Below are 20,932 nucleotides of genomic sequence, written 5' to 3'. Positions count from 1 at the left end.
TTTAATTATCTCTATGGTTAATAATAGCGGATCATTTATACCCCACTAATTTGATTATCTGCATATAATCCTAATCCAATTTTACATTCATAAATACAAATTTATATCTAACATTAATTTATTATGGATGCAATACACATATTTGGAAGAATCTATCCTGCTCTTCTGCACATATTTCATAAACTTGAATTCTTTAGGAACCTGTTAGAAAGAATTTACAGGAGCTGTGTTTTTGCACGCTTACATTGTGTGCCAAGCATAAGATTAGATAAGTGTATTTCATTTTTTTTTCAAAGAATGCAATCATCTCTAAGTTCAACAATAAATGATCATTTATACTCCACTAAATTGATTATTTTTTGTTATTGCTTTCCTTCGATAAAGAGCAACACAGTTTAAACAATGCACAACACAAACATTATGATGTTGCCCTGAAAACATTTACAGAGGTAAATGTGAGGAAACAGAACAAAATTTAAAGAAAAAAATGCATAAAATCCTACTTGCATATACTTATGGACAATGAAACTGCATTATTTTCATATATATATATCAATTGCTGAGCATTGAAAAGTTATTTACATTTTAAATAGCACATACTGTAGGTTTGTAGGTTAATATTGTTCCTTGAAATTTGAAAACACTTAGCCTGAGGCACATGACAGTACCTGGGATGAGTTAAAATTACCAGAATGTGTTGACTACATATGTGTGTATGTAAACATTCAGAAAGACATGACTTTGAAGAGGGACAGTCTGCGCTATGTCCTTGCAGGGAGTCAAACCTTGGGTAATGGTCTGAACAGGCCTCCGCTGGCTTTGGGGACAGTTAAGGTCCTCCACACTGCTAACAGCAGCAGCAGGGACTCTGTCTGCTGCACCTGAGCCCCGGCAATATTTAGTCTCTGCTTTCTGCACCTTCCACAACTGGAGCTGCAATCTGCCTAAAAGGTCACCGTGCTTTCCCAGCAGGCAGGCCTGAAGAAGCAGCTGTTCAAACTCAAGCCACCCTGCCTGTTCCCTGTGCTTCTCCCAGGGCCTCCAGGTTGGTGTTTCTGTCTACCAGTGGTTTAGGAGCATCTGCAGTCTAAAAGCCCCAGGCCTGGTGCCCTCGCTCTCTCCTGACCATCTGACCATTTCCCCAATATTTGGCTTCTTTCAGCTGTGGGCTGCAATTAGGTCACCTTAATCTGACGTCACCTTGACAAACTCATCGTTCTCAAGAGTTCCACAGCAGCTGCAATAGAAATGCAGTCCAAATGGAATAAATATTAAGTTAAAGTAAGAAAAGAACTAGTCCTAACTTCAAAAAAGGGAATGCTGGAGCATTAAACCTGACCAGAGGTCCAAAGTTAAGACGGTGAACAGACACCTATTAAACCTTATTATTTTAAAAGCCGTAAATTGTAATCACGAAGGTTGTCAGCAGCAGAGATTAAATTACTGCCAATTCCCTTTCTGGATTTGCCCGCAGGGGTCTGGAGTACAACTGATCCATTTCAAGGAAGTACCCACCTGTCACGGATGTCGGAAGGGACGAACCATGGAGAGGCAGGAGAGCAGAAAAAGACCCATATGCGTAGCGGCGGAACGGGGGATTAGCCCGGGCTCAGCAGTTCAGGAGTGGTATAGAAACCAATGCCCTCAGGCAGCGGACGTAGGGCGACCTGAATGCTAGGCGGGTCTCAGGACATCCGAATGTCAATGCTGAGCAAAGGTGAATGAGTGACCCCCAGAGAGAGAGACACCAGAAGGACAGCAAAGCACAGAAAACTAGGGACAGGATATAGGAGCGCCCTCTGGCTGCAGAGGGCGTGACATACCCCCACCTTCATGGGTGGCTCCTGACGCCCATACAAATAAATGAGCCAGGAGTCCACGGCTGAGAGCTGCCCCCTCCTCCATGGTATAAACCTTTATTGGGTAGAGGAAGGGGGCTCAGGTAGGGCTCCGGAGACTTAAAACAAAAAAGACAATTACACAAGCACAAACCACAACACAGATAAACCTGGGAGACCAGGGAAACAAACCACAAAAACAGATAGGAACCAAAACTTCCAAGACACACAGGACAGGGGGACCAGAGAGAAGGGGAAACCAGGAAGTGAAAAATCAAAATACCAAGCAAGAAACAATAATAAAAACACAAAAACCCGGGAAAAATACCACAGACTGGGCAATAGGCACATTCCCATTCTATCAATGATATCGGAGTGGACAACCCGAAGAAAGCCAGGCACACGGCCCGCTAACAGGCACGGATGACTAGAGTGATATCCAGCAATAAGAATAGAGGAATGGCAAAAAAGGCTCACCAGACTAATGCCAATATCGGCAGAAGACAACTCAAGGAAAGCCAGGCCACAGCCCGCTCACAGGCACGGATGTCAGGAAGGTGATATCCAGCAATTAGAATGGGAGAGGAAAAAAGGCTCACCACCCTATCGCTGATATCGTTGTGGACAACCCGTGGAAAGCCAGGCACACGGCCCGCTCACAGGCATTGATGACTGGAGTGATATCCAGCAATAATAATAATAATTGCTTACACTTATATAGCGCTTTTTCTGGACACTCCACTCAAAGCGCTTTACAGGTAATGGGGACTCCCCTCCACCACCATCAATGTGCAGCATCCACCTGGATGATGCGACAGCACCCATAGTGCGCCAGAACGCTCACCACACATCAGCTATCAGTGGGGAGGAGAGCAGAGTAATGAAGCCAATTCACAGAGGGGGATTGTTAGGAGGCCATGATTGATAAAGGCCGATGGGGAAATCTGGCCAGGATGCCGGGGTTACACCCCTACTCTTTTCGAGAAACACCCTGGGATTTTTAATGACCACAGAGAGTCAGGACCTCGGTTTTACGTCTCATCCGAAGGACGGCGCCTGTTTACAGTATAGTGTCCCCATCACTACACTGGGGCATTAGGACCCACATGAGCCGCAGGGTGAGCGCCCCCTGCTGGTCCCACTAACGCCTCTTCCAGCAGCAACCTTAGTTTTTCCCAGGAGGTCTCCCATCCAGGTACTCACACCTGCTTAGCTTCAGTGGGTTGCCAGTTGTGAGTTGCAGGGTGATATGGCTGCTGGCATATGAGGATAGGAGGGCCAGCTCAACATTCCATCACGGATGCCGGAATGACAACCCGAGGAAAGCCAGGCCACAGCCCGCTCACAGGCACAGGAGTCGGAAAAAGCATCCCGTGACTAGAATAGGAGAGCTGAGAGGAAAAATATGCAAGAGAAATAAAAGCGCCACTTGTGGGGTAAGTAGGAGGCTCAGCACTCTGTTACGGATGTCGGAAGGGACGAACCGTGGAGAGGCAGGAGAGCAGAAAAAGACCCATATGCTCAGCAGTTCAGGAGTCATATAGAAACCAATGCCCTCAGGCCATGGACTGGAGCGACCTGGTGCTAGGCGAGTCTCAGGACATCTGAACCCCAATGCTGAGCGAGGAGCAAGGCAGAAGAGCGCCCTCTAGGTGTACTGGGCGTGACACTGTCAAAAGGCTGAAGCTGAACCTTAAGTGGACGTTGCAACAAGACAATGACCCAAAACACTCAAGCAAATCCACAAAGGAATGGCTCAAAAAGAAGAAAGGGAGGGTTATGGAATGGCCAGGTCAAAGCCCAGATCTTAACCCCATAGAAATGCTGTGAAGGGACTTGAAGCGGGCAGTACATGCAAGAAAGTCCTCAAACATCACACAGTTAAAGGAGTTTATAAGGAGGAGTGGGCAAAAATGTCTCCAAGTCGATGTAGGAGACTGATAGACAATTACAAGAAATACCTACAAGAAGTGATTTCTTCCAAAGGGGGCAACACCAGCTATTGAAGCTAGGGGGTGTACTTATTTTTTCCCACAGCAGACAATTGCATTTCTGACTTTTTTTCTGTTGAATAAATGATTGAAAATATTCATATTCATTGTTATTTGTTATATTAGATCACCTTTATCTATCAGTATTGTTGAAATGAAGATCAAATATCCATACATGCAAATATTTGAAAATCACACATTTTCATGGGGCATACTTACTTTTTCACAGCACTGTAACCTCTGGGTGCTCTGGTTTCCTCCCACAGCCCAACAACATACAGTTATGTTAATTGGTTTCTGGGAAAAATTGGCCCTAGGTGTGAGTGTGTCTATATCTGTGTTTGTGTCTGTGTGTGCCCCACAATGGACAGGCGCCCCATCCAGGGTGTATCTTGCCTTGCATCCCTTGCTTGCCAGGATAGGGTCTAGCTCCCCTGTAAATCTGAATTGGAAGAAGCGTTTAGAAAATGGATGGATAACATTAGAACACAAGCGATTTCATAAAACTTTAAAGTAAGCATATCCTTAAAAAGAGCGCTGGAAGGGACTGTGGGCCCTGTACAGGGACTTAGGAGGAAATCCCTGCTCCTTGAGCTCCTGCAGAGGACTGGACAACCGCAGTTTCAGAGCAGGACAAGGACAACTGCAAGTGGTAGAGTTTGGAGGGCCTCTTTCACTGTGCGAATCCAGCCCCAGCATCCACTTGCTGTGATTGATAAAGGACAAACACCCTTTTTAAGAACTTTTGTATTATATTAGAATTGGATAGAGTAAGAGCGCCCTCTGGCCGCAGAGGGCGTGACACCACCTCAGACTCTCCCTGTCTGACTGGCTGACCGCTACAATATTTTAACAGCTACAATATTTACGATTTGATTTTTGCTTGTACAAAACCTGGCACTGTCACCAGATAAATACTGGTGATCTTAAAATCAAAACAGCCTAAAGAGAGACCGATAAACCACTCGGATTACTATGGAAACCTTCGTTGTTGAGATGTTAGAAAGGAACAGTGCGCCGCAGGAGAGAAGGAGCCGGTTCCTCAGTTACTGGTGCCCTGGCTTGTGTTTTACTGTATGTGCGGTACTCCCACTCCCAGGCGCTGCTCCACCTTCACCACCCCCGTTGGCGCTCTGTGTCCACCTCACTGTGCTTTACCTTTTTGCTTCACAATGCTTAAATGTTAATAAGGCTAGTTTGAAAAAATCTCTTAATATGTTCATTTATTTAAAAGAAAACGGCGAAATAAATACTTAAGTGTCGACAGTGCTGTGACTGAAACGTTTAACCAGGAGCTGTAAAAGGGATTCTCCTCTACATACTGTGTATTGTACAGTACTATGAGCTACAAAGTCGTGCGGCTTAATATTATTTCCGATCGTACCTTCTGTGAGCGTCTGCTCGTTTCCCGTTGTGCGGTCTGTGACAGTGGTGTGGACTCCACGAGAGGGGAAAGTGAAAAGAGTGGAGAAAGTAAAACGGATAAAAAAAAAACAAGAAGAGGGATAAAAAAGGAGACTGCAGTTTTCTTGGCAAATTCAATGAGCTCATTCTGACAGACAGGAGGAGGGCGGAGTTTTTTTTACAGCATCATCGTCCTCATCGCGCTGTGGTACAGCTGCTGCTGATGATGTGCAGGGGGAAAGGAGAAAAATCAAAGCCATGGGTAGAGCTTTAAGGATTCTAGGCCTTAATTCATTCTGGAGGTTAATAAAACGGTAAGAATTGTATCGTTTTCTAGTTATTTGTTTACACCCGCATCTGACGGTTTGAATCAGCGTTACATCAGTTCAGAATTAAAACAGGGATGTGATGCTCTGTACAGTGGAAATGGAGAGGTATTTACAGCCGGCGTCGTGTCATAATAGGATAGAGGATTTTTTTCCCACCCGATTCATTTGTGTTGTCATGTATTAGCGAGTAACGGTAATCTTTTGTTTTGTTTTTCCTAATTCCGGGCACTGGTGCTTTGTTTTTCGTTTCATGCACTAAGAAAGAATACAGTATTCGATCGTCATGACACAGACGTGTGTTTGGTTTAAGCGTTCATGTGGCTAGGCTTGGCCTGTGCAGTAGGCTGAGATCAGCCTTTGGGTAACGACAAGTGCATCTTTGGTAGTCATTTCTGATGCTGGTTTTAAAGTGAAATAGTACTACACAGGCCATTTAAAAGTGGGAACAGTATTTATTATTAAATAGTGAGTTCCACATGCTCTTAGGGTAGGCAGCTACCTAATTTAATTTGAATTGTCGAGTACCGGTATTTCATTGTTTATGTTTGAGGCTTTCCTCCCAGTTGTGCAAAGGTACTGTAATAGGGGTTGATGAAGCGAATATATGGAGTCAATTCTTCCATCCTCCTAATTACAGTGGGGCTTCTCTTGTGCCAATTTATGCAACCATATATATTTCACTAAGAATTGTGATAAGGCTCATTTATTTAGGCACATTGTCGGTAACAATTCAGTAGACTGGAGATATAAAGTTTCAGTAAATGTCACCTATTCTACAATGGCTGTGTGCAGTTTGTTTGGATGCTTTACTTTCTTCTCCAGTCCAGATTTATGTCGATTCTGACTTTTGCGATCTATTTGTTAGATACTATTGTTAGGATCATTCTAAAATTTGATATACAGTATGAAAGCAAATGGAAATAGAGGACATTCAAGCAAATGGTATTGTAATATAAGACATGGTAGAAACTATGAAGTGTTTAGTGTTATGGTATTTCTAGTGTAATTTTAGAACAGGCCATTAAAGTCGCCCCATTTTTATTTACTTTGGTGCAGATTCATGATCTTTTTCCCTGACACACTTTGTGTTGAATTCTCCAAAAGCAGTTGCTTCTTTCTTAGCTAAGTAATAACTTTAACTTTGCTATTTGTTAATTTTACATTCAACAGCAGTATACCATGCAAATACACATCATATGGATGCCAGTGTTAGAAATATAAAGATGGAAGTTTGTCTTTAACCAATAATAAAAAAAAATGTGAGTTTCAGGTGTCAGTTCATCTGTGGTCAGCCACACTGGCTCTGTGAGACCATCTTGATATCCTGCTGTCACATTTGCTGTCATTTACTTTATTGTATGTGCTTCAGTTTCTTTTATATTCATGTTAATATTGCCCTATATTCCTTACCTTTGAGAAACCAGTCCAGCTTCACACAGCTGTTTGTTCCTTTTTAGAATCCACGCTGTGTGTTAGATGACCAGGCTTGGGCATGCCTGGTGCTTGAGGGCCAGTGTGTCTGCAAGCTTTATAGGTCTCTTCACAACACCAACACATGAAGAGCTGACAGAAACTGTTCCCATTAAGCCAACAATGAGCTGATATACAGTAGGTTATGATCTGAAATGCAGACTTTAAAACTTACTGGCCTCCCAAGATTAGGTTCACCCATCCCTCAGCAGCTATAGTGGAGAGCCAAGCTGAGAGAGTGAAACTCATTTCTTTTGCTACTCCATTTGGATATGAAGGAGAACCTTAAGTGACATGCTTCACTCTGGCCACAGTGTTAGGAACCCTCATGAGTACACTATTTCAGCTGAAGGTTTTAGGAGCACAAGACAAAATGCCCTCACCTTCCCCGATAAGAACAATCCCTGGCTCTTAATCTACTTGTAACTGAAGTGACAACACAACTGGAAATCACATGGAAGTATACATAAAACTGCAAACAGAACTTTTATACCCAAAGGGTTTTAGGAGTGTGGAAAAATCTACCCAGCCATGCTGTCAAAGCCAGTATTCCTGGCTTGTTTTAAGAAATAACTGGAAGAGATCCGAAGTGCCAAATGAGTTAGATGGGACGAATGGCCACCTCCTCTCAAGCACACATGACAATCTAATGTTTGTTTTTAAGTTATGTTTTTAAGTTATTTTATGTCATTAGATGAGGGAGAAAATAAATTTCAGTCCCACACAGAATGATCACCATCAGCTGAGGTTGTGATGCTGGACAAGTGGCATGGGATTGGACTGCCAATATCTGTAAACCAAGAGGGATATATGTCTCGTTCTGATGCTATTGCTCTTGCAGTACAATATATTGTATCGTGGTGGAAGATTCTAATACTTTTGCCAGAAGGTGTATTAGAATGAATAATTTGTAGGCATAATAGATGGCAAAATGGTGTCAACATTATTTTTTAGAGTAAAAATTTGTTGAATCTACTTATTCATTTGCCTTTTAGTTTTATTGTATGTGCATTTCATTTACTGTGCATTGAGTAAACAGATAGAATAAGCTTCGTACTCATAGTCTAATTAATCCACTGTGTATATGGCTGTGAATGTGTTACCAGTACATAAATCTAGTAGTAATAGTTGAAGCACTCAAAGCTACTCATGACAAAAGAATATTAAATAAATTAGGTACAGCATTACCTAGCAAAGGCCACACTCTGATCTTATCCAGTCTAGGAGACACAGTGCCATATAAAACCACCCACTCACTCTAAAGCCGAATATTAATCATCTTGCAGCAGTCACAGTAACATTTTAAGGAGCGTAATGAGAATTACAGAATTCATATTGCTCAACGCATCATGGTTTTAGTTTAAAATGATGGAGCCAAATTTTAGTAATGACAGGAGTAAATCTATCAATAAAGCACTTTCATACGCATGTGTAGTTTAGCCTCTGTCTTACCCTATGTGGAGGATTTATAGCTGCCTACTTTAATAGTACCTGGCCAGATGTTTCCTGAAGTACTGGTATATCTTCTAGTCATTGTGTGTAAGAATAGTCTTTTAGTTTAAATTCATGTTCAAAAGTGAAACATGTATTTCTTTTTTAAGGATTTTTTTATATCAAAATGAACGTTATTTCACAATAAACATCTCACAATAAGTACACACTCTAACAAATCAGGGAAATTCTAATATAATACAACAGTTCTTAAAAAGGGTGTTTGTCCTTTATCAATCACAGCAAGTGGATGCTGGGGCTGGATTCGCACAGTGAAAGAGGCCCTCCAAACTCTACCACTTGCAGTTGTCCTTGTCCTGCTCTGAAACTGCGGTTGTCCAGTCCTCTGCAGGAGCTCAAGGAGCAGGGATTTCCTCCTTAGTCCCTGTACAGAGCCCACAGTCCCTTCCAGCAATCTTTTTAAGGATATGCTTACTTTAAAGTTTTATGAAATCGCTTGTGTTCTAATGTTATCCATCCGTTTTCTAAACGCTTCTTCCAATTCAGGGTTATGGGGGAGCTAGAGCCTATCCTGGCAAGCAACGGATGCAAGGCAAGATACACCCTGGATGGGGCGCCTGTCCATTGCGGGGCACACACAGACACAAACACAGATATGGACACACTCACACCTAGGGCCAATTTTTCCCAGAAACCAATTAACATAACTGTATGTTGTTGGGCTGTGGGAGGAAACAAGAGCACCCAGAGGTTACAGTGCTGTGAAAAAGTAAGTACGCCCGATGAAAATGTGTGTGATTTTCAACATATTTGCATGTATGGATATTTGATCTTCATTTCAACAATATTGATAGATAAAGGTGATCTAATTTAACAAATAACAATGAAATTATTTTCAATCATTTATTCAACAAACAAAAAGTCAGAAATGCAATTGTCTGCTGTGGGAAAAAATAAGTACACCCCCTAGGTTCGATAGCTGGTGTTGCCCCCTTTGGAAGAAATCACTTCTTGTAGGTATTTCTTGTAATTGTCTATCAGTCTCCTACATCGACTTGGAGACATTTTTGCCCACTCCTCCTTATAAACTCCTTTAACTGTGTGATGTTTGAGGACTTTCTTGCATGTACTGCCCGCTTCAAGTCCCTTCACAGCATTTCTATGGGGTTAAGATCTGGGCTTTGACCTGGCCATTCCATAACCCTCCCTTTCTTCTTTTTGAGCCATTCCTTTGTGGATTTGAGTGTTTTGGGTCATTGTCTTGTTGCAACGTCCACTTAAGGTTCAGCCTTTTGACAGTGTCACGGCCAGTACACCTAGAGGGTGCTCTTCTTCTGTCCTGTTCCTAGTTCCCCATGATTATTCATGTCTTTCTGGTGTGTCTTGTTGTGTAGCGTATTTACTTCCTTTTTCTGCTACGCTCCTCACTCAGCATTGGGGTTCAGATGTCCTGAGACTCGCCTAGCACCAGGTCGCTCCAGTCCATGGCCTGAGGGCATAGGTTTCTATACGGCTACTCTTGAACAGCTGAGCCTAGGCTAACCCCTGTCTCACCGCTACGCATAGGGTCTTTTTCCGCTCTCCTGCCATTCCACGGTTCGTCCCTTCCGACATCCGTGACAGAATGCTGAGCCTACTCTAGACCCCGCAAGCGTTTTTTTTTTCTTTTTGTTTCCTGGCTTTTGGGATTTTTTTTCTTTACTCCTGGTTCTGGGCTTCCATGCCTCCTGCTCTTCCCTATCTGTTGTGGGTTATTTCTTTTACGTGTTTTTTTGTTCCACTGTTCCGTCAGGGTTTATATGTGTTGCGTGTTTTGCCTCTGTTCCGGGCTCCCACGCCCCCTGGTCTCCTTGGCTTCCATGACCTTATGTGTGGTTTGTTCCCCTGTTCCCTCAGGGTTTATTTTTGTTCGGTCTGGTTTTTTGTCTTACTCCTCCGGAGCCCAGTCCGGCCTCACCTTCCTCTACTCAATAAAGGTTTTTTACCCCGGAGGAGGGGGTAGCTCTCAGCCGTGGACTCCAGGAGGTTTCCTTTCAGTTAAATGAGGTATTTTCTCCCCCCAGTGCTGTGTAGCTCTCTTTTGGGCGTCAGGTGCTGCCCTTGAAGGGGGGGGCACTGTTCCGCCTAGTACACCTAGAGGGTGCTCTACTTCTGTCCTGTTCCTAGTTCCCTGTGATTATTAATGTGTTTCTGGTGTTTCTTGTTGTATAGCCTATTTACTTCCTGTTTCTGCTCTGCTCCTCGCTCAGCATTGAGGTTCGGATGTCCTGAGGCTCGCCCAGCACCAGGTCGCTCCAGTCCATGGCCTGAGGGCATAGGTTTCTATACGGCATTTCCTGAACAGCTGAGCCCGGGCTAACCCCCGTCTCACTGCTACGCATAGGGTCTTTTTCCGCTCTCCTGCCATTCCACGGTTCGTCCCTTCCGACATCCGTGACAGACAGGTGGCCTCACATTCTCCTCTAGTACTCTCTGGTGCGATGTGGAATTCATGGTTGACTCTATGATGGCAAAATGTCCAGACCCTGAGGCAGAAAAGCAGCCCCAAATCATAATGCTTCCACCACCATGATTTGCAGTTGGTATGAGGTTCTTTTGGTCAAAGGCAGTTTTTGGTTTTCGCCAAACATGACAATTGGCATTGTGGACAAACTGCTCTGCCTTTGTCTCATCCGTCCAGAGCACATTGTTCCAGTAGTTTTGATCTTCACCTAGCTGTTGTCTGGCAAACTTCAGTCAATCATCTATATTCTATAGAGAAGAGGCTTCTTCCTTCCTGACCTTGCATGTAGGGCAAAGTTGTGCAGTCTCTTTCGTATGGTTGACTCATGCACTTTGACATTGACTGAGGCAAGACTTGCCTGTAAATCCCTGGATGTTATTCTGGGGTTCTTGGAGACATACTGCAGCATCTTTTGGTCAGCTCTTGGGCTGAATTTGGTGGGACAACCTGTCCTGGATAGATTGCCAGTGGTTTGAAATTTTCTTCATTTGTAGATGATCTTTCGGACAGTGGAGTCATTGATTACAAATTGTTTGGAAATGGCTTTAAAACCCTTCCCAGAGTCATAGGCATCAACAATCTTTCTTCTGAGGGCCTGAGAGAGCTCTTTTGATCTTGGAATGATGTAGCCTCACACCTCAATTGCTAAGACCAAACCAGACCACAGGTTTGTGATGTTTAAAGAAGGCAGCGCCCTCCAAGCTACTCTCTATTGATATTCTAATCATTTGCACCTGTTTTGGTGTACCTGATTCTAATTTAGGCATCTGATGCAATGATAAAGGTAGGGGTGTACTAACTTTTTCTGCACAAGGAAACTGAATTTCTGTTGATTTAAATAGTACAAATGAGTGCAAAATGTGCATTTTCAATGTTATGTTTTAAAATTAGATTAAAATTATCTATTGGTATTGTTGAAATGACGATCAAATATCCTTTTGTCCAAACATCTAAAAAAAGACAAACCTTTTCATGGGGTGTACATACGTTTTCACACCACTGAATCTCTAAGGTTGTTTATAATTTGCCCATCTTCTAAATGCTTCTTCCAGTTCAGGGTTATGGGGAAGCCAGTTCCTATTCTGATCATATTCACACCAGGGCCAGTTTCCCAGAAACCAGTGGATATTTCTGGGCTGTTGACAGGAACTGGAGCACCTGGAAGAATCCCATGTGAACACAGGGAGAACATACAAATTGCATACAGATAGCACCCCAAAAATTGAACCCAGGGCCCCAGCGCTGTGAGGCAGCAATGCTGACTACTCCACCACTGTGCAGCACCGTGCAGATTATTGCGGTGCAAAGTGAAATTCTTGTTGATTTGTGGCTGAATCCACAAAAGCTTTAAAATCTCTTGCATTTTTACAATATATAGCTTGGAAAGCTTATGTTTATAGTTCTGACTGTGGGGACAAGATGTTGTGCCATCTTTGCTGCTGTTTCTGTCTGTTCTTGACCAACACCTTAGGCTGGAATAAAAGAGTGCTTCAACACACGCTTCACTGGTGGGATTCCATTAGGTTTAAGCAGGGAACTACAAACATTTGAAATTGAGGTCTGAGTTTGTATGATCAGTGTGCTGGTTGAAGTGTAGGCCATAATCTTTTGTATTTAGAGCCAGATCAAGTTAAATCTGCTGAAGGACCTCTTGAGTGGCTCAACCCAGCACTGGTGGAGATCTCGGTTTGAGTCTGTGTTATGCCAGCAGCCATTTGTGGCTGGGATTCCCCTTTTGGTGCCGCTCAATTGGCTGAGCACTGCCAAGGGCAGGTTGGGGTTAGTTAGCCAGGGATCTTACAGTTTTCCACAGCACAGTGACCCCTGCAGCCCCAAAAGTGCTTGCAGGCATTGGTGTCGTCGATGAGGGGACATGGTAGCTGTTCTAGCTATACGTAGCTACAGACTGTGTTTTAACTCCATGTGCTCTACCGCAGTTGATGCCATGCAATTTGCTTGTGTCACATGAAAAATTAATGTGTAATTAATTGTAATTGTAATTGTAATTAATCACAGCGGGAAAATGGATTTAATTACTCCTTGGCATTTCTGAATCTTTATCTTCAGTGGTTATGAAGCTGTGGGGTTAGATTGGATTGTATCCTGTACCCAGCACTGTTTAGACCCCCAGGCTAAAGGTTTTTCACTTTTTCACTTCCCATCAGTCTCTCTACAGAACCATTAATTGTAGCTATGGAGATTGTAACCACTGGGAGATCGAACTCCCAGAAGACCTGCACTGCTAGCTTAGGTCTGTGTTTTTTCGTCAATTAGGATTGACAGTAGAGAGGCTAATTACAGTTGGATTCACAGCACATGTAAGGGCCTCACAGCACATGCAAGAATTCTTCTTAATTTGGTAAACAATGTACATTCTTTAAAAATATTTAGAATTCCAAGAATCATTATGTACTGTATTGTACTGTATTGTACTGTATTCATCCTCATACCATGTTTCTTGAGAATTTTCCTTTAGTGATTGTCTCTAGGGAATACTGGTGCTAATCAGTCTACCCAAAGAATCCAAAGTCTACCCAAAGAGTTTTTTCATAGTTGCCCCATCTTGGTAATTCAATGTAAGTTTTTAATGCTATTTCAAATCTATTGCAGCAGATATCCAATTCAAGTGGTTTCTTTAATTTGTGTAATTTACCTGAAAAACATTTCTTAAATCAGCATTTTTTCATTTTTTTAAACCAGCAGATTTTAAAATCTGTTTTGTAGCACAGCTACTCTAAACGTTCTGTTGGAGTGGACAATTTAAATTAGCCAATTTGCATTTGAGTACCCAGTGAAAAAACACACATAAACAAAAGGAGATCTTAAAACCTCACAGAGAAAAGCTTCCTGGCCTGGATTCAAATCCAGGGGCTTATGGGATGCGAGGCAGCTACTCTGACTGGCGAGCTGCCTCTGTGTTAGGTAGTTCAACATAAAAAAAGCTAAAATATTAAGTCACAGAGTACAAAGTGGCATCACTGCTCCTTCAAAGCTTCACAGGGTCCTGGGTCTGACTGTGGACTGGGATGCTTTCTGTATGGAGTTTGCATATTCCCCCTGTGGTCTTCTCTCAGTTTTCTCCAGGTGCTGTGGTGTCCTCTTCCAAAGACATGCTCAGTTAATTTGCGTCTCTGAATTGTTTCTTTGTGTTTGAGTTTATGCGTACCATGCTGTCATTTGTGTCGTGACACTTGTCACGAATGAGTAGCTTTCTAATGGCACCTTTCTCAATATCCAGAATTTGTTTTTTCTCTATGCTTTTTGTGAATGATTTTGCATGGAATTAACCTTTGCCTGTTCCTATATTACTATAAAATCTGTGCGTTTCCAGCCTCCATCCTGTAATAACATAATCCTGATAAATTTAGGGCAGTGCTGAGGGGTTTAAATAGGAGTCTGTTCAGAGATTAGCGACAGGCAGATGTTGATGGCTGGCTGGTTTGCCCCAGGGAGTTCATGTCCTTGAAGGCTGTTCCATACTATTATGTAGGATTGTAAAACATTGCAGGGTACTGAAAAGGGTATAGTCTATACCAGAACCACAGTGGTTCCTCACACCAGAGATTATCCTTTCTGTAGTGTTAAGCAGACTACAAAGCACATGAGTCCACTACTGGATAGGACACAGTTCTGTCACAAGGCTTATTCCCCAAGCAATGCTGGTTGAACTGGGGAAACTGGGTACAGCACCTCGATTAGTGGTACAACAGCATGTCTACAGCAGGGACTTGGACTCACAACATGTCAGTCACACATCCAAAGGCTCACCCAATGTGCTACTGCACGCTGCCCCCAGAGAATTATCAGTCTTCTCTTGAAAGCTTTGTGTTTTTCTCTGACAAGATTTTCGCACTGTTTTCTTTTTTTTAATAATTATTTGGAAGTTTTAATGAACTAAAAGGTTTAAAGTGTTTGTTGTCATAATTATTAAACAGGATAAACTAAGTAATTTTGCTTTGCTGAAACATTCTGATAGCGGTACGCTTCAGTGGTAATAAATAAAAGGCGCAATAGTGTAGGTGCAGTCTGTGTAAAGAAAAGCATGTACAGTACAGTAGCTTATCAGGGAAAGTTGTAGGTGCATCTGAATGTGTCTTCTTGCATGGCAAGTAACTACTGTAGATGGAAAATATTTTCAAATAGTTTGACTACTGTCAAAAGGATAAACATTGCACTGAATTTCTTAAAACCAAATCTACGCAACAGCCAAATCTTGATTTAACTGGGTTTATAGCTTCCTATAGATACAGGTATTATATAAAATTATAGAGAGCTATGTTGGTCTAAAATGGAAGCATTTGAGAATGCTGAGACATAACAATACAAAGCAATAATCTATAAGGAATCCTGCTCTAAACCTGTACCTGTTTGTTTTGCTAGTGCAAAGTCGATAGAACCTGGTTTTGTGTCTGCAAAACAAATGCAGTAGGTGCAAATCCTGTCCTTCCCAAATCATTTTTCTGATTGTTGAAAAGAAATGAAACATTCAGAAAGTGTACACTGTAAGAAACATAAAGACCGAAGTCATGTCAGGAGACAAATGTAGATCATGATGTCAGCATAAGATAGTCAAAGCATAAACTGAAGATGAAGAATTAGGTAACCACGCTGGAAGCAAGTGACAATTTCTCTGTTGTTTTATATGGCCTTAGTGTGAGGGATTTCTCACTTTTTACTGTCTTTTGAGGTCGCCACACTTGAATAACATTGTTAAGGAGGAGAGTCTTGATGGGTTTTTCTGCTACTTTGAAAATAGTTTCAAAAAATATTTTGTACATGTACAGATTTGCAGAAAAGACTGATTCACTGGTTTAAAGCAATTTGCTCCAGAAACAAAACAGTTTCATCAAGATTAATGATAGTAATGATGATGATGATAATTAATCTAATAAAGTGATTCAGATATTCATGGACATATTCTGCATTATACAGTATAATGAACAGATTTTTTTTTTTCAGAGCTTTGATATAATATGTGACACTCCCAATTACCTATATACGGTAGTAGAATACAGTATCATGATAGTGAATTGTGAAAGTTTTTATCCCATTAAGAGATTTGATTACTTTATTCTATAAAATTCATCTGTAAATCTGCAAGACAAAAATAAATAGTTGACTCTGAGAGAGAAAGATTCTGAACACCCCCAAAAGTAGTAATTATCCTTTTAACTCTTCAGCCTATCCAACACCTTGCTTTATCTGAAAGACATTACTCATCTTAAGGCTTAACACCTAGAGTACTCACAATAAAATCTTGAAAATATTTCCAAGGAATTCAGATAATATCCAATGAGCTACATCTGTACATAGAATTTCATGGTTGTCAATTATTTAAAAGTGAAAATTGAGAAACCTTCGCAAAATGTATTCTAATAACAAAATATATAATGGATTCTGTTTTTAAAAATAGTAAATAGACATGCGGTTTATACAATAACATTGTTGTTAAAATGCCTGTGAAGGACTATGTATTATCTAAAAAAAAGTGAAAATTAACCTGAATATCTGATTAACTTTATGACAAAATTAGAACCTCCAGCTGTGTTAGAAAATGAAATGCACCTAAGAATTGGTGCATGAAATGACATTTTTTTAAATTTAATACAGTTAGTAGGCTGTGTGAGATTGACTTTTTTCACTTGGCTCTGTAGGCTGAAAAGACTTGAAGACTTGAAACAGGCAGGGAGAAATGCATGTAGGCTAGTTTCAAGGAACCTTCCTTGACTTATCTTTATACAAGGATCAGAAAATCAGCTACAGGGAAGGAGATTAATTTTATCTAAAAAAATGTATTTTGTTTTTATTGGAAAGTCTTATTTTACAAAAACCCATTAACTGTAGAAGCAAACCAGGTTAATTTTACTGTACCCAATTGTTTGTTTTTGAGCTGAGTGCAGCTGTATTGTAATTGAAAATCACTGAATGATTCACTTACATTTTTTCAGCTTTTTAACATGTATTTCGAGAGTCTCGTGTTTGTCCGAAATTCTAAACTGGAATATTCCTCCAGCTCTCACCTGGCACTCTCGGTAAATGGTGACTTCAACAGTGATCTTTCACAGCAGCAGAAATAGATCTGTCTGGCTGACCTCACTGCAGCTAAAAAGATGTTGGTACTTCACTGAGCGTCTCTGTGTTGTCTTCTGTAGCATTGCTGGAACCCAGACTTTCTTGACAACATTTTGTTGGAACTTTCTGTTGCTCAGATTTTTGGTGCTGTGCAGGGGACAGTGCAGGCTTGGAGTTCGGCTCCTGGCTGATGCGATGCACTGTATATCGACCATAGTTATGTGATTTCCTGTCCTTTGATAGGGTAACTTGGAGGTACAGTAGGTACTTCCTATGGGGAGAGATAGAGAAGGATTAATTATTGATTATTTGAGAAGATGGGCAGTTGGAGGTAAAGATCTAGCGCTTGGCCATAGGAAAAAGGCTATCAGAGCTTTCCCACTAGGTTCAAAAAGCTCAGGGACTGCTGCCAGAGCAGTGATGTGACAGACAGCAGGGACACTGTGAGGAATGGGTATGTAATATTCTAGATGTCAAACAGAAAGTACAAGGGCAAGTACAGTATATGTCATTCTTAAATACACACTTCCCTTAAGGGTGCAATCTCCATTCATTCTTTATTCATTATGCAAAATTCTGTAATTGTATTACTGTAATCATTTTATGGATAATACCATCTCCAGGTATCATTTATTCACATAAAGTCTAGGATCTCTAAGCTGGGAAATACCAAACATTAAAAAAGTGCTGTATTTTTTCAATCTTCTCCTATGGAACGTTGCTACTCACCCTTTTGTTTTAAAATTGATAAACTAAATCAAGATAAATCAACTTTGGTTCATGCAGCAGAATTAAATGGTGTGTTCAATGCCTCAGACCTCCAAGGATCCTGTAATTAATTCTTCATTAATTAACTTGTGATTTATCATATTTAAACTGAGCCAGTGATATAGAATAAGATGCTAAGAAATGTTATTGTGGATCTGCCAATAATTGTACAAGCCCAGCATTGTGAGTTTAAGCCTATAAATGTCTTGGGTGTATTTAAACATTGCATCTCAGCTGATGTATCTTTGTCTAATTAATCTCTATGGTTTTTAATACAACTGGGTTAAATCAGTAGGAGAACTGGGTAGGATTGTGTGCAGTTTCAGATTTGCATGCCAGTGTATTGTCTTCCAAAGCCAGAAAGGAAGAGCTAGCCATTAGACAGAAACCTTACAGTTACATAGTCATACTGCAGGACAGCTCTAGTTTTTGGCATGTTTATCAAAAGGCTAATATGAGTCAGTGCAATATATTGTTTCCCCATTTAAAACTGTTCTGACACACTGGTGCTTTGGAACAATGACAGTGAATTTTGGCGGTATAATTCTTTATCCTCACTGCATATGCTTACTCAAGTCAACACCAGTGTTAAGGCTATAAGAACTCTTGATTTTTCCGTAAAGATATCAGGCGTTTCACATTGCATTGGCCTGACAGATTTACACCCCCTGTCTTAGAATGTAGTTACCGTTATTTGTGTCATGAAGAAAGTCAGATGGAAGGGGAATTGTCAAATTAAGTAAAATATGTTTCATTGGTGAAAGAGTGTGCTGGATGGATTGTTCAGACCAGATGTTAAACGGACCTAAACAAAATTCAAGCTGCACAGTGAATGACAATGCTGTGGTTTGATGCCCTTGTCTCTTTGTATCTCTGGGGTTAGAAAGCGCAAAACCAATCAGCTAATTGACTGAAATAAGACAACGTGATCTAAGAACCTATCTATTAACATAAAATGTAGCTGAGAGAATCGCAGCCAAACACAGCCCAAACTTTGGGTTTTAGAGAGAGGATGCATTACATTTCCATCTAGATATCTGTTTTCAAAGATTAATTCACATACCATGTTGCAAATAAGTGTCATTGTCACCTTACTCCAATTTCCCTTATCTTACTTTTAACAAATGAGACTAATTGCAAGTTTTTTTGTCTTTGTAATCTTCTTGGAACTTGCATTTAATTAATTTCTTTGCTGTTAATTTCACATGAGTTTCAAATTCTGCAAAGTTGCAAAGTCTTTCTTTGCAAATAATTCTTCTTTTCCACCTTTGCTGCTTTTTAAGCATCATCCAAAAGACCTTGGCTGCCTGTAGCAGAATCATGTGTACTTTGGCTCTGCTTGTGTGTGAAATTGGGTGTGTTGTTTAGTTATTCATTTTCCCACCCATTCAGACTGGAGTCACGAAACGTGAGCCACTCTATTAATAATGAACCTTCTGCTGTCTCAGCAATTACACTGAGACAAAGAGAGGCAGGGAGCATTTCAATCTAACAGTCTGGCCTTGCAGCCTGGCTGCCTGGACATGTGGATTTCAACTAGGGGAGCTGGAACCAATTCGGGTTCAATCCAAAAATAAATCATTTTCAATTGACCTTCAGATATGCTGGTGTATTGTCAACCTTGCTTTCAAGGTACACTGCAGTGGAGCTCTGGCTTTGTAAGGAGAAAAGCATCAATATACAGTATCTGGGGAAATAAAGGTTACAAGCTGGCAGATTACTCATCACGATAATTACTATGGTACGGTACATCTTGGGTTTAATCAGGACTCCTTCTGATTTTCAAAAGGCAGTTTCAGTGGAATCCTCAGTACTAGTACTAGTTATTGTAACTAAACTCAAATCCATGTGTGCTTCAGTACATTAAACACTTTATTTCCATTCACTTTTATGTCGTCTGCATAATCTGATTAATCTTTTACTCTGTTTATCAAAAATCAGTCATGCCTTGCTTTGCCGATTTCTGCTCATTTGTTCCATTCATCACAGTTAGAGTAAAAGACTGGTCTTCATCTTACTGTTTGTAACAACCAGTGGCTGTTTTTTACATCACAATTAAAAGCCCAAGGGGGGATGTGGCAGCCCTAGTCAAGCATGAAGAAGTGTCAGAACTGAAGTGGCCTGTCTCAAATATCAGAAAGAAAGAGGTCAGTCAAGCAAGATTGTACTGTGTCTGCAGGAATGCATCACATTTCTGTTGATCATCTAGGGGCTAATATTTTGTATGCTACCCATTTTTATTTTTCTTTTACTTTCACAGTTTTCTTAATTCAAATGTGCAATCTTGCTTTTGTCTTCTGGGGTTTAAAATGATGCACTGGAATACTGTAATGTGGTCTGATTTGATATAATGTAAAACATTATGAAATCACCATGCTCTTACATTTTCAGAATAAAATATTATCACTATTTAAAAAAAATATTTCTTTTTCAGTCCAGGTTTTTATTTGACATGTATTTGTGTTATGATTTGTCATTCATTTGTTACTACTCTTAAAATGAACTGCATATAAATCTTGAATCTTCATCGGTATCATAGTGAATCACTAGGCTGTTTCAAGAAAAAACATCTTATTTTGGTATTATCAATAAAATTTGGAAAGATTGTGCTAACATCTTTGTACATCTGTATACTTTCCTGACACCCCCACCCCATTTTCACCACAGGATACTGTATAATGAATGTAAATCATATTAATCCTGAACCTATCTATTAACATAAAATGTAGCTGAGAGAATCACAGCCAAACACAGCTCAAGCTTTGGGTTTTAGAGAGAGGATGCATTACATTTCCATCTAGTTATCTGTTTTCAAAGATTAATTTACATACCATGTTGCAAATACAGTAAGTGTCATTGTGACTTTACTCCACTTTCCCTTATCTTACTTTTAACAAATGAGCCTAATTGCTAGGTGTATTGTCTTTGCTGTTAATTTCACATGAGTTTCAAATTCTGCTTTAATTACTTTTCTGTTCCCCGAGCAGTGCCTTTAGCTAACCCATTTTCATTTGCGGGTTTCTTGATCGCGTTATATTATATAGTATTAATTAAGATCGTATCTTTCCTTGGCTCTTTTAATCATCATTTCATGCAAGATTAGGG

At 40.7% G+C, this 20,932-nt stretch overlaps 1 protein-coding gene across 2 annotated transcripts in view; it reads left to right on the top strand.

The window, feature by feature from the left end:
- The first annotated feature begins 5,413 nt into the window (after positions 1–5,413).
- jakmip2 (janus kinase and microtubule interacting protein 2) overlaps positions 5,414–20,932 on the top strand; it is a 36,852-nt gene continuing 21,333 nt past the window's right edge. The window contains exon 1 of one of the 2 annotated variants that reach the window (XM_015349421.2): positions 5,414–5,547. The gene's annotated coding sequence lies outside the window, so the exon portion shown is untranslated. The remainder of the gene's footprint in view (positions 5,548–20,932) is intronic. The other variant, XM_006631825.3, reaches the window with a different exon arrangement.

This window comes from Lepisosteus oculatus, chromosome 11 (genome assembly GCF_040954835.1).
Source record: "Lepisosteus oculatus isolate fLepOcu1 chromosome 11, fLepOcu1.hap2, whole genome shotgun sequence".
Classification (NCBI taxonomy): domain Eukaryota; kingdom Metazoa; phylum Chordata; class Actinopteri; order Semionotiformes; family Lepisosteidae; genus Lepisosteus; species Lepisosteus oculatus.
Note: the sequence above shows the minus strand (reverse complement) of the source record. Positions and strands in the feature narration are given on the sequence as shown.